A 12,992-nucleotide genomic window follows, 5' to 3' on the forward strand; every position below is an offset into this window, starting at 1 on the left:
TCCACACTCTTCCAAAACATACACCTGACGTACTCACAAGACCCATACTAAGTACCACAAGAAAGTAAGACTCCTCCCGTATCACCAAGAACCCCACCATCTCCCACTTCCTTAGAAATATAGGCAGATAACAAGCGGCCGACACTCACAAAATCACTAAGCTCAGTATACCGGCTCACCCTAAACCCAAGATCAATCAAAAATGTACCTCTTCATCTCCCCCACCAGAGCTCATAACCCAAGCATGCACCACACTTAGAATTCTGAATCTAGCTTGCGTCGCATCTAGATAGAAATGTGACTGTTAGCATGTGCCACACCTAGATGGAATCCCACAATTGCAAGGACAGCAATGCCAACTAACCAACTAACAATTCCATCCCTCTGCATACACCCCTCAAACTATAACCAAACACCCACAAGCCTAAAACGCAGCAATCCGTACAAACTTCACAACAATGCAACAAAACAAACCACAGTCTTGCACAACAGCACACGACGACTACGGAGCATAAAACACCCCAAGCCCAGCCAACAGACCCACCGGGCTGAGGCTGGCAACAGCTCACTGCTCTCTTGCACTTTCCCAGCTTATTCCCACTAACCAACGCCCTCTCTTCCCATTTTTCAGAGCCGCCAGAGCGCCAGGGGACCACTTCGGTGGTGATAATGTTAAAGGACATTTGTACCACGCACTAACAAACACCTTGCTCTCCCCCAGTCATAGAACCTTTAAAGGGTGCCCTACTCAATGTAAGATCTTTAGGCCCACACGCCATTAATGTACACAACCTCATCCTTTAATACAAACTTGACTTTCTAGTAATAACTGAAACCTGGCTCCACCTACCATCAGGCCCTTTGCTCACATTAGCCATTCCACCCGACTAAACATTACTTAGAGCATATCGATATAAGGCCTCCAAAAGGAGGAGTTGCCATCATCTCCAAAACCACTCTAGTTCAGAGAATGCAAAACGGAAACCCTACTAGGCTACAAACTCCTAGCTCTTAACCTAACCACAAAACCACCATCAATTTTCTAGCAGTGTACAGAGTCCCCAGCTCCTCCAATGATCTTGAAATTAAATTACCATTTCTCATCTCCCCACTCCTCAAACCCAATACCAAATGTATCCTCCTAGGAGACATTAATCTAAGATATAATGACCACACTGACCGCAAACCTTCTGCCTTCCACAATGCATTCCTAGAAATGAAATTCAAACAAATTGTTAACGCACCAACCCATTCAAAAGGGTGAATCTTGGACTGGATCCAGTTCTCCTAAAAGACATCATAGTAATGTCCTGGACCGTTCGCCTACTCATCAGGTTCAACATTATCACAACGGGGGACCTCACCCCCATCCGCCTCCCCACTACTCCAGTCCTCATGAGAAACTCAAGGAAACTTACCCCTGAAAACTTAACGCCACTGTTGAACAAGCTAATCAATACACAACCACCAATTGATAACAACCATGACAACATCCAACTACACTATCATACCTGCTTGAAATCGGCTATCTATGAAATAGTCCCTCTGAGAACTAAATTTCCCAAACATAAGCACAGCAACATACGGTTTAATGACCTCATTGAACTTTGAAGGAACAAAAAGAGCACTGAACAACTCTCCAGAAAAAAAAAACAAGTGAATCCAAAAAAGAAATCCATCTAATATCCAAAGCCTACAAACTGGAAGTATACACCCAGAAAACAAACTCACTTAACTTACGCATCACTAACGCCACATCAAAGAGCTGTTTGCCATCAGAGAACTAGAAACTCCCATCCCTCCTCCCAGCATAGTCAAAGCAAGCAAAGCATGGAGTACCACCATCCAGGACTCATTAGCCTCCAAAATAAACACTCTTCAAAACAAAATCGACTTGCAAAGAAAACTCCTAGCAGCCACCACAGAGCCAACCCACTGTCATCAACCAATAACTAATATACCTGAATTCCACTTCACCCAAGTGACAGGATCAGGTACTAAAAACTATAGCTTCACTTAAACCTTCCAATTGCAAAGGAGACAACTTTCCTGCCAAACCAGTTAAGAACTGCGCCCGATCCTAGCACCCACCATCACTAATTTCATCAATGCCTAATTCAACACCAATATCATCCCAACTAATATCAAAGATGACTGGGTTCACCCCCTCCTAAAAAAAAAAAATACTTTAGATCCTACCACCCCCACCAACTATAGACCCATTGCCACAGTCCCCTTCCCCCTCAAAATCAGACAAAATTGTTTATACCCAAGTACAATCCCACCTTGAAAATCAATTACTAGGTGAAAGGCAATTTGGTTTCCGCCCCAGACATAGTACTGAGACAGCCCTGCTTGATCTTAAAAACCAGATGGACTATCAGGGAAACTATGCATACTGTTATTACTTGACCTGTCCGTGGCATTTCATTTAGTAGTCCACAATAAACTATGCTTACACTAGCAAACAACTTTCACTTTTCCAAGGAAGCCACCGCCTGGATTAAATCATTCCTTGCAGACCGAACATCTAGAGTCACCATAGGCGACGTAACCGCAGATCCTGTTTCAGTTCCACTGGGAGTCCCTCAAGGATCCTGCCTCTCCCCTACGCTCTATAACGCTTAAACTAAACTACTCTTCGCCATGCTAGACGCAAAGGGAGTCGCAGATGACACATACTTAGCCCAATATCAAGCAATCTTGAACAGGACACTATCTGTATAAATAATATCTACTCCATCATCCAGAATTGGATGGCAGTAAATATCCTCTGTCTAAACAGAGAAAAAAATAAAATAAAAATAAAATAAAAACAGATCCTCATAGTAGGTTCCCCGCCCGACTAGGCAAGCCCCACCCACAATACACAGCTATAGTCATCAACAGCACCCCTATTACCATCTCCAACCAAGTAAAAACCTAAGGAGTCTATCTGGACGCTAGCCTTACCATGTGCAAATATGAGTGCACCATCCACAGACTACACTGCCAAACTCATTGCTCTGAGTCGACCTTTACTCACACCCCAAAACAGCATCACTCTCGCCAGAGCTCTCATTCTGGCCAAGATTGACTACTGCAATGAACTAGTTACTCTTACCTTGTAACGTTCTTTCGATGGGATGTTCCTCCGACGTATTCCTTATCTTAGATAGAAATCCTTCAGCTTTGCTGGCCTCGGAAAATTTTTTCGCCAGAGGGCGCTGCGCGTCGATGATCGCCGAGTCGATGACCCTCGACGGCCTCCGTGCCGACGTCGACGTCATCCTGCCTATAAAGGCCGCGCGCAGCGTCCGTTGCTCAGTTCCGTTTTGTAGTCCCCAGTAATGTTTTTGGATTAGACTAATCACCTTGAAGGAGCATAGGCTGCAAACCCACAGGAAGTCATACTGCGGGGATGGATGGGAGGGTCGATAAGGAATACGTCGGAGGAACATCCCATCGAAAGAACGTTACAAGGTAAGAGTAACTAGTTCTTCGAAGGGATTGTGTCCTCCGACGTATTCCTTATCTTAGATAGACTCCCATAGCAGTGGTATTGTGACTGGAGGCGGGAGTAATAAAAGTTATGTTACCCTTCCAGAATGGACAGAGTGTAACACAGCCTTGCCGAATCTAGTTTCTTGACTAGAGGAGGAATCCAGGCTATAGAATTTGGTAAATGTATGTGCGGACGACCATGTGGCAGCCGCACATATATCTCGAATTGGCACCCCTCTTTGAAGGGCTGAGGATGTTGCGATACCCCTGGTAGAATGAGCCCTTAGATTTTGAGGAGGCTCCTTTCCTGCCAATTTGTAGCACTCCAGAATGGCTAAAATAATCCATCTGGAGATGGTTTGTTTTGTTATTGGAAGGCCCAACTTATGTCCTGCATAACCTACAAAGAGTTGGTCTGCTTGTCTGATCTTAGCCAATCTGCTGATATAGAAGCTCAAGGCTCGCTTAGGGTCCAGCCTGTGCAGTCTCTCTTCCTCCTTCCCCGGATGAGGAGGAGGGTAGAAAGAAGGTAATATAATCTTCTGAGTGATGTGAAACTCCGAGACTACCTTCGGGAGGAAGTTAGGCTTCACCTGAAGAACAACTTTGTCCTTGTAAAAGATTGTATGTGGAGGTTTACACGATAAGGCTTGCAACTCGCTAACCCTTCTAGCAGATGTCAATGCTATTAGCAAAACAGTTTTGAGGGTGAGAAGCTTCAATGAACAAGAGTGTAGTGGTTCAAAAGGGGCACCCTTTAGGAAGTTTAAAATTAGGTTTAAATCCCATAAGGGAACTTGAAAAGGTTTCGGGGGATAAACATTAGTTAATCCTTTTAGGTATTGTATTACCAATGGAATTTTGAAGTATGAAGGCTCCTCTGCAGTGCGCTTAAAGATTGATAGCGCTGCGAGATAGCCCTTAATTGTGCCAACCTGTAGGCCTGAATTAGCCAGGTAAAGTAAGAATGACAACACCATAGGTGTACCACAAGAAAAGGGTTCAATATTCTTTTCTCTGCACCAGCTGCAAAATTTGTTCCAACGGCAGCGGTATAGAGTTTTAGTTGCCGGCCTTCTGGCCGAAAGCAACACCTCCATAACATCATCCGGAAGGTCCCAATCCTTGTACCTCAACCTTTCAGACACCAAGCGTGAAGGTTGAGGGTCTTGATGGCTGGATGGAGAACCTGACCTTCCTTCTGCGAGAGAAGATCCTCTCTGTATGGCAGTCGAATTGGAGGGCAGATGGACATGTCTAGAAGGTCCGGGTACCACGTTCTCCTGGCCCAATCCGGGGCAATTAGGATCATGGTCTTCCGAAACCTTCTCAACCTCCTGATCATTTGAGGAATGACAGGGACCGGAGGGAACGCGTACAGAAGTGGGAACTCCCAGTCCACTACGAATGCATCTCCTAGAGCTCCTCTCGGGGGAAATTCCCTTGAGCAAAATCTGTCGCACTTCCTGTTGATACTGGTGGCGAACAGATCCACTTGAGGGGTTCCCCAAAGGGCGAAGATCTCTTGAAGGACTTCCTGAGCTATCTCCCACTCGTGAGAGACTGTGCTCTGCCTGCTCAGAGCGTCCGCTGTCAAGTTCTTCTCTCCGGCTAGGTGAATTGCCGATAGAGAGATTCCTTCCTGAATTGCCCAAAACCAGAGCTGCATCGCCTCTCTGCACAGTGGTAGTGAGCCTACGCCTCCTCTTTTGTTGAGGTAGTGCATGGCCACTGTATTGTCCGTCATTATTAGGACGTTTCTTCCCCGTACAGACGGCAGAAAAGCCTTCAGCGCTAGTCTGATGGCTCTCAGCTCCAACAGGTTGATATGTAGTCTGGACTCCGATGGAGACCAACGACCGCTGATGGTCAAGTCGTTGGCGTGAGCTCCCCACCCCGTGAGTGAGGCATCCGTGACTACTGTTATCTCCGGCCATGGTTGCCAAAACATTTCTCCTTTCAGGATGTTCTCCCGACAGGCCCACCACTGAAGGTCTCGGGCTACTTTGACCGGGATCCGAAGGAGATCTGTCATCCTTCCTGAGAACTGTGACCACTGAGTTCTCAGTGCCCACTGGAGGGATCTCATTCTCAGGCGAGCCTCCGGCACGAGGAATATGCAGGATGCCATGAGGCCTAGCAACCTCAGAAAGTCGTAGGCTGGGAGATATTGGGCATTCTGAAATCTGATGACCATCTGCAGAATATCTCGAGCCCTCACCTCTGGTGGCAAGGCTTTTCCCAGGGAAGTGTCCAGGACTGCTCCAATGAATTGGAGTCTCTGTGATGGTATCATCTGTGACTTCTTTAAATTGAGGGAGAAGCCCAGCTTGTGAAGGAAGTGGCAAACATAATCTAGTTGTCTCTGAGCCTGTTCCGAAGATACAGCTCTGATCAACCAATCGTCTAGGTAAGGGTAGACATGAATCCCTTCCCTCCTTAGACTTGCAGCCACAACCGACATTAGCTTGGTAAAGACCCTCGGGGCGGAGGTTAGCCCAAATGGCAGAACTCGAAATTGATAATGAGAGCTGCCAATTGCGAACCTCAGGTATCTCCTGTGCCTGGGATGGATCGGCACATGGAAATAAGCGTCCTGGAGGTCTAGAGATACCAACCAGTCCTGAAGCTGGAGGGCCTGAAGGATCTGAGAGAGAGTCACCATCTTGAACTTGTCCTTTCGGAGGAATTTGTTCAATTCCCGTAAGTCTAAGATGGGTCTCAGTCCTCCGTCCTTCTTCGGTATTATGAAGTAGGGGGAGTACCAACCCTTGTTCCTTTCCGCTACAGGTACCAGTTCTATGGCACCTTTCTCTAGCAGGTCTAAAACCTCCTGCAAGAGGAGCGGATCTGGAAGCTTCAAAGGGTTGTTCCCCGGTGGATGACTCTGAGGGATATGTAGGAAGGGCAGGCAGTAACCTTGGGCTACTGTCTCCAGAGCCCAAGCATCTGACGTAATAGCCTGCCATTCCGTCAGATGGTGAGTTAACCTGCCCCCTACTGGTGTTCTGTGAGGGGAGACCTCAGAGTGGTTTTGAAGCGGCTGATGCAGTTGCCGAAGGTAAAGTGGCTCCTGCTCCTGCGGGTGCGGCTTTCTTTCCCCTACCCCGTCCACCACGGGTAAATCTTCCTTGGCCTCTTTGAGCCGGTCGTCCCCTGCCCCTTCCATATGAGGAATAGTAACGAAAGGACCGTCCTCTCCACGATGATCCCGAAGGACGAAAGGTATTCTGACGGATAGCAGCTCCCAATGACTTGGCTGCTGCCTTGGACGTTTGCAGTTTCTCCAAACTGTCATCCGCCTTCTTTCCAAAGAGGGTAGAACCGTCAAAGGGCATATTCAAAAGCCTGGTCTGCACGTCAGAGGCAAAACCAGACTTCCTCAACCACGCATGCCTGCGGATTGTGGTACTTGCCGCCATGGCCCTGCTGATACTGTCAGCAGAATCTAGGCCAGTTTGTAGGGTCTCGCACATCGCATCTTTACCATCCCTGATGATGTTTAAAAATGCGTCCCTTTCCTCTCCTTCTTGGAGGCAGTCAGCCGCTGATGAAGCGCACTCCCAAAGGGTGTGGCTGAACCTAGCGAGCGTACAGGTCGCGTTAATAGACTTTAACGCCATGCTACAGGCAGAAAAAACCTTCTTAGCCATGGCATCATATTTTTTGTCATCCCTATCCTGCGGAGCAGTGGGGTATGCAGATGTGCTGCCTGATGAGGTTGCAGCCTGTACAACCAAGCTCTCAGGAGTAGGGTGTTTTGACAAATATTCAGGGTCAGAACTAGCCACCCTGTATTTTGTTGACAGTTTTTTATTTACTGCCGGGATAATTTCTGGCGTTTCCCAGTTTGTCAAAATCCTTCTCTGTAGAGCAGAGTGAAATGGAACCACAGGATCCTCCTGTGGGCCCTTGTCCAGTATGTCAGTGAGGTCATCCTGCTGAAAGGCAGGAGAAGGTGCAGACCAACCCATAAATTCTATGATTCTAGACATCAGAGCTCTATATGGAGTCTCCGCATGTTCTCCTGGGTCTGGTTTGATAAATTCTGCTTCAGGAGAAGTGTCCAAGCCACTAGCTTCCTGAAGTGCATCCTGAAGATTTTTTAATCTTCCTTCCTCAGAGGCGAAAGTCTCTGGCTCTGGTGATGTGGTCCTCTGTAAATCAATATCTTGGTCTGAATCCTCCCTTTCCTCAAAAATCGAGGTTAAAGGGGGATACATTGGTTTTTGGAATGGTATAAACCCCATTTCCAATGCAGAAGGAGCCATCATCACAGGCCTTGAAAACGTCGATGTCGTCGACACCGACGTGAAAGTACTCGAAGGCGCCGTGAAAAGCGTCGAGAAATGTGTACTAGGCCTCGAAGAACTCGAAAGGATCGGAGTCTTGCTCGAGAACGACGTCGACGTTCTCGGCGTCGAGTCGGAGGTCTTTTGTCTAACCGTTGGCTGTGGAGTAGCCGTGGTTCTTTCCTTCACCGGCGTCGATATCGGCGTCGACGTCGGCGTCGACTCGATCGACTGATGCGCCGATGAATCCTTCGACAACGGCGTCGATGGCGCCGACCTCTGTTTCGAAGGAGTTTTCGACGATGGCGTCGATGATGCTTTATCTCCCGATGGCTCGAGGCGCTTTCGGGTTGACTTTTCCGCCGGGTACTGCGACTCGCGGCGTTTAGATTTTTTGGGTTTTTTACCCGGGGTATCACCCTCAGCTGTCTTCGAGGGGGACGAGGCCGCTTTCTCGAAGACGCTTAGCATCTTTTTCCTGAATTCCTCCCACTCAGCTTGCGAGCTGCGTTTTGTGGGGCAATGAACTCTCTCAGGAGAACTCGACGAAGATGACGAAGGGGATCTCCTACGTCTCTTCTTCGAGTGTCTCGATGTCGACGAGTGGTGGGAGCCACTTCGTGATCTAGATCGAGAGTGTTTTTTATGGTGAGGAGACGAACGTCTCGACTCTACCGAAGAAGCTTTCGAGGAAGTTAAAGTTGACCTACCTCTCTCGAGCTTCCCCCTACGCTCCTTCAAGGCTTTCGCCGTCATGGAAAGGCATTCCTCACACTCCGAACTCTGGTGCGTGATTCCCAGACACCACAAACAGACCCTGTGAGGGTCCGTCAACGACATTTTCTTCCCGCAGTCTCGGCACTTTTTGAAACCGGACCGAGGGGTCGTCGGGTCGGAGGAGGATGCCATCGATATCGAGGTAAATAGTAGTTATTATATACGTTATCTTGACGAGAACTGAGCAACGGTGTTCCGAGGCACAACGAAGCGCGGAAAAACGGAACTGAGCAACGGACGCTGCGCGCGGCCTTTATAGGCAGGATGACGTCGACGTCGGCACGGAGGCCGTCGAGGGTCATCGACTCGGCGATCATCGACGCGCAGCGCCCTCTGGCGAAAAAATTTTCCGAGGCCAGCAAAGCTGAAGGATTTCTATCTAAGATAAGGAATACGTCGGAGGACACAATCCCTTCGAAATACTCCTACTAGGGACCTACATTTTTTTTTTTTATAAACAAACAAAATGCAACTACTTCAAAATAAAGCGTTAAGAGCAGTACTAGGCATAAAAAAGGGATCACAACACAGGAGAGAAGCACACTGGCTACCCAGTCAAGCTAGGATACGTCATAAAACGAACACCAACACATTAATGTGTTTCGGGTAATGATATGATTTGGAATTTATAATGCGCCTATATACAAGTGTTTTAAGGTGGGACGAGGCAAGGGAGTGGGAACAGAGGGAAGACAGAACGATCCTAATAGGCCAGGTGTCATCAGATTGCGCAAGTGCATGGGAAGGGGAAGGAGGAGAAGTGTGGGGGCATTGGGGAGAGGACAGTGCAGTACATGGGATAAGAAAATATATAATAAGTAAAAGTATGGCCAGCAGGTAGTTAGTGCAAGGGTAAGTGCAGATGTCGGGTGTCAAGTGCTGGTAGTGGGACTGCAGGGCTACAGAAAACAGTCCAAGAGCGGGGGTTGCCAGGAAGGCAGTGCAGGAGTGCGACTGGCGGGGAGGGGACCTGGGCCCAAGATCAAAGGGTGGCCAGGTAACCAGTGCAGTTTCAGTGTCAGCAAGGGAGAGGAGGAGAAATAGACGCAAAGAGAAAGGTTTTGAGGTGCTTCCGGAACTGAAGAGGATTCTCCTCAAGTTTCAGGGAGTCAGAGTGGCTGTTCCAGAGGGAGGCCCCAGCCGAAGAAAGATCTACCACCAACTTGTTGCTTGGAGAAGTGACTGCTCATCTGCCTCAAACACCCCCATGCTCAACGAGCTCATGAAGGAAGGTATTTAGGAAGAGAGTTGAAGGTATTGAGGCCCCAGAAGGCCTTGTGGACGATGCAGAGGGTTTTGAACTTCATCCTCGCAGCCAGTGCAGAGATTCCAGTCCTGGAGAGATAGGATCCCTGGGCTTGAGGCCAAGTACACGTCTCGCAGTCCTGTTCTGAATAAGTTGCAGAGAGCGGAGTAGAAGCAGGAAGATTTAGAAAGTGGCTGTTGTAATATTCCAGCCTAGAGAGAACTAGAGTTCTCAAGACAGTGAGCTTCTGAGGAAAGGAACAATACCTCTGAGGAGGTGCAGCTGGTTGTGTGACTTCTTAGAGACATCAGAGATGTGAGGAGAGAAGGAGTGTAGAGTCGAAGATGACCCAGAGGTTTTTAGCCTTGTAGGTGGGAACAGGAAGAGGGCCAAGAGAGGCCGGCCAGGGAGCTACAGGAAAGGAGGGAGCGGGTGTGCAGATGAGAATCTCAGTCTTACTGGCATTAAGGCAGAGGTCACTGGTGGCACACCACTCCTGGATAAAAGATGAGGGAAGTTGAGGAGGCAGAGGGTAGCCTGAAGATGAGTTGGGTGTCATCTGCATAGCATTGAAAGTTGGGGCAGAGAGCGGCTAAAAAAAAGAGAGGAAGGACCCCAGTTGGACCTGGGAGGGTTGGTCAGAGACGAAAGAAGTCAGCCACGGCAGAGCCTGTTCGGTGATACCAAGGTTATCATAGAGACGGTTGAGCAGGATGGCATGGGTGACAGTGTCAAAGGCAGAAGAGAGATCAAGCAGGATGAGGACACAAGGGGTGTTATTGTCAAGGTTGGAGAGCAGGTCTTCACAGATGCTCAGGAGAGCAGTTCACCTGCTTCTGCCAGCTCTGAACCCAGACTGATGGTCATGAAGACAACCAACAGATTCAGTATGGAGATTAAGCGGGGAGACGGCCAGTTTCTCCAGGAGCTTGCCCAGGAGGGGAGTGATGGAGATTGGGTGATTGTTAGCCAGGCAGGAGGGTTCGGCAGAGGGTTTCTTAAGAAGAGGGTGCACAAGGGAGTGCTTCAGGGGGGATGGGAAGACTCCAGTGGCGAAGGAGTGATTGCGGAAATCAGCCAGGGCAGGAGCCAGGGAGTCAATGTGGTCCTTGATAGTTTGAGGAACAGGGGTGAACCTGTTTCGACAAGACTTTCATAGATCGGACTTGTCTAGAAAGCTTGTCTGCAGAGAACAGGAGAAAGGCAGAGAAGGAGGGAGGAGAGATGGCTGCAAAAAGAGTAGGGAGTGGGGGGAGGGGATAGGAGGAGAGGGGACAGAATGTCCTGAGTTTTAGAGATGAAGTGAGAAGCCAATGATGTACAAAGGGCCTGGGAGGGGACAGGAGAGGTAGAGACTGCGGCAGGATTGGCCAGTTCCTTGCAGATTTTAAAGAGTTCAGCCAAGTTGTTAGATGCCACAGAGACGCAGGCTTGGATATGCACTCTTCTTGGTTAGGACAGAGAGCCGGTATTGCCTTTCAGCAGGCACATGTACATGTTTCAGCAGGCACATGTACATGAAGCACGCCATTTCCTCTCGGCCACCCTACACTTGCGTTTTAGGGTGACTAGGTCTGAATCAAACCAGGAGTTGCACTTGGCTTTGGGCTTCAGGCAGATTCTCATGACAGGGGCAAGGATATCAAGAGCATCAGATATAGCAGAGTGGAGCGGGCTGTGTCAGGATATGAGTCAGCCAGAGGGGGACGGGGGTTTGGGTGGGAGGTGAGAAGGTGGCGGTGAAAGCCTCAGCTGACACACGCTTCATGGGTCGGATGACCGAGAAGGTGGGTGGCAGTGATGGAGGTGGCTCGGCCTGAGGGGTGGGGAGGGTGAGGTGGGAGGAGAGGAGAAAGTGATGACTCCAGGAGAGAGGAGTGGTGAGAGGGACAAAGAAGGGAAGGTCTGAGGAGATAAGAACATCAAGAGTGTGCCCTGCAGAGTGAGTTGGGCCAAAGGGGGGGGGAATAGTGAATGAGAGAGTCGTAGAGGTTGTGAAAGAGTCCAAAGGGAGGACAGGAGGCATCCAGGTGGATGTTGAAGTCTCCAAGAAGGAGTTTAGTAGTTGAGGCCAGGAGTGAGGCAGAGAGGTCCACCCACTCGGAGAGGAAGGATGAAATCTGACCAGGTGGCCGATAGATAGTAGCGTAAGTGAATGGCTAGCAGACATCCACTCAGGGAAGATCAGGGCTACACCCCCACCAGAGCGGTTGGCACTGGGTGCGGAGAGGATCTTGTAGCAGTCAGGTAGGAGCGCATCAAAGCTTGTGATAGAGCTTGCCGTGAACCATGTCTCAGTGAGACCAAGGACATCAAGGTCAAGTTCCTCCAGAAGGCGGCAGACATCAGAGAAGTGCTTGATATCGAGAGTTTAGAGTGGCAATATGGAGAAGGTTACCATTGTTGAAGGACTTCCGGGGAGGGGTACAGATCAGAGGCATGCCCTGCGGAGGTGTAGAAGAACCCCGAGAGGGGGCAGAGAGGGAAGGGGAAGGCAAGGTAGCCAAGGAGGAGGCAGAAGGGGGAGGTGAGGTCAAGGAAAGGGGAGAAGGGACAGCAGGAGAAGAAAGAAGTTGATGAGGCGCAGGAAGCATCTATCAAAGAGGTGAAGGTTGGCCTGAGGGCCTTGGACCAGGACAGTCCCATTAGAGTAAACATTAATGATGACCTTAGAGCAATGGAAGGATGCCAGGAGGTCGTCCCAGCTGGTAACACCATTAATGGCAAAAGAGAAGGGGGAGCGCACAGACCATATGAAGGGTCCATAGGTCTGGCAAAGGCATGACAAAGGACGGTGAGAGTTTCCTTGGAGGAGGGACTGGTTTAGGTGTTGGCGATAGGGAGGCCTGGGTAGGAGACCAGGATGTCCCTTTTAAACTTCTTCCTACCAGATTTAGTGAGCAGAGCAGGATAGTCGATAGAGAGGCAGTTAAAAAAGATAGGCGAGACAGAGCACCATAGTGTAGGAAGGAGAGGAGGGGGGGTGCTCGGGAGAGGGGAAGATACTAGCAAAGGACGCTGGAGTAGGCAGACAAGACAGCGAAAGGCAAGCAAGTTGAGCAATAGGACAGACGACAACACTGAGGATAAGAGTTTTCAAAATGCGCTGGTTTGAGACGGGTAGGAGGGCACACCTAAGTTTGAGAATCCTAAATGGGGATTAGGATGCCCCCAACTATCTCAACCAAAGACTA

At 49.2% G+C, this 12,992-nt stretch overlaps 1 protein-coding gene across 5 annotated transcripts in view; it reads right to left on the minus strand.

Annotated features, from left to right (window-relative positions):
* LARP4B (La ribonucleoprotein 4B) overlaps window positions 1–12,992 on the minus strand; it is a 2,592,412-nt gene that overhangs the window by 2,155,092 nt on the left and 424,328 nt on the right. The gene's annotated exons all lie outside the window — the stretch shown is intronic.

Source organism: Ambystoma mexicanum, chromosome 2q (assembly GCF_040938575.1).
Source record: "Ambystoma mexicanum isolate Mex_15411 chromosome 2q, UKY_AmexF1_1, whole genome shotgun sequence".
Classification (NCBI taxonomy): Eukaryota; Metazoa; Chordata; class Amphibia; order Caudata; family Ambystomatidae; genus Ambystoma; species Ambystoma mexicanum.